This window comes from Otolemur garnettii, unplaced genomic scaffold (assembly GCF_000181295.1).
Source record: "Otolemur garnettii isolate 467f Iridium unplaced genomic scaffold, OtoGar3 scaffold00172, whole genome shotgun sequence".
NCBI classification, from domain to species: Eukaryota; Metazoa; Chordata; class Mammalia; order Primates; family Galagidae; genus Otolemur; species Otolemur garnettii.
The window spans coordinates 2,931,599-2,932,402 of NW_003852567.1; positions in this window are offsets into that span (position 1 = coordinate 2,931,599).

An 804-nucleotide genomic window follows, 5' to 3' on the forward strand; every position below is an offset into this window, starting at 1 on the left:
CATAGCAACTTCAAACTCTTGGGCTCAAGCAATTCTCTTGCCTCAGCCTTCTGAGTAGCTGGGAGTACAGGTACCTGCCACATTGCCAGCTACTTTTAGAGACAAGGTCTCACTCTGGCTCAGGCTGGTCTCAAACCCATGAGCTCAGGCAATCCATTTGCCTTGGGGTCTGAAAGTGTTAGGATTACAGGCATGAGCCACCATGTCCAGCCTGTCAAGCTCTAACTTATAACAGATCACTATGTAATAGTGATTTTCTCAAGCAGCAAGAGATGCAGACAGACAATACTTTACACCCTCTTCCCAGGCTTTCCTTCCTTTTAATTTAGAATTTTTTTTCTCTAATATTAGAATTATTAGGGATTAAATTTTTCCACATCAGTTAATTTTGCAGATAATTGACTTTTGTACTTTGAAGTATCCTAATTTTTCTTCTTGACTTTTTTATTTTCTTTTTTGAGACAAGGTCTCACTCTGTCACTCAGACTGTAGTGAAGTGATTTGGTCATAGCTCAGGACAACCTTCAACTCCCAGCACACTACCATACCTGGCTAATTTTTAGTTTTCATTTTTGTAGAGAGGGGGTCTAGCTACATTGCCCAAGCTGTTCTCAATCTCCTGGGCTCAAGTGATCCTCCCACCTTGGTTTCCCAATGGGATTACAGATGTGAGCCACTAAACCAGCCCTCTTTATTTATACATATATATATATATATATATATATATATATTTGTTTGTTTGTTTGCTTTTGTTTTGAGACAGAGTCTCACTTTGTTGCCCTTGGTAGAGTGCCATGGCATCAC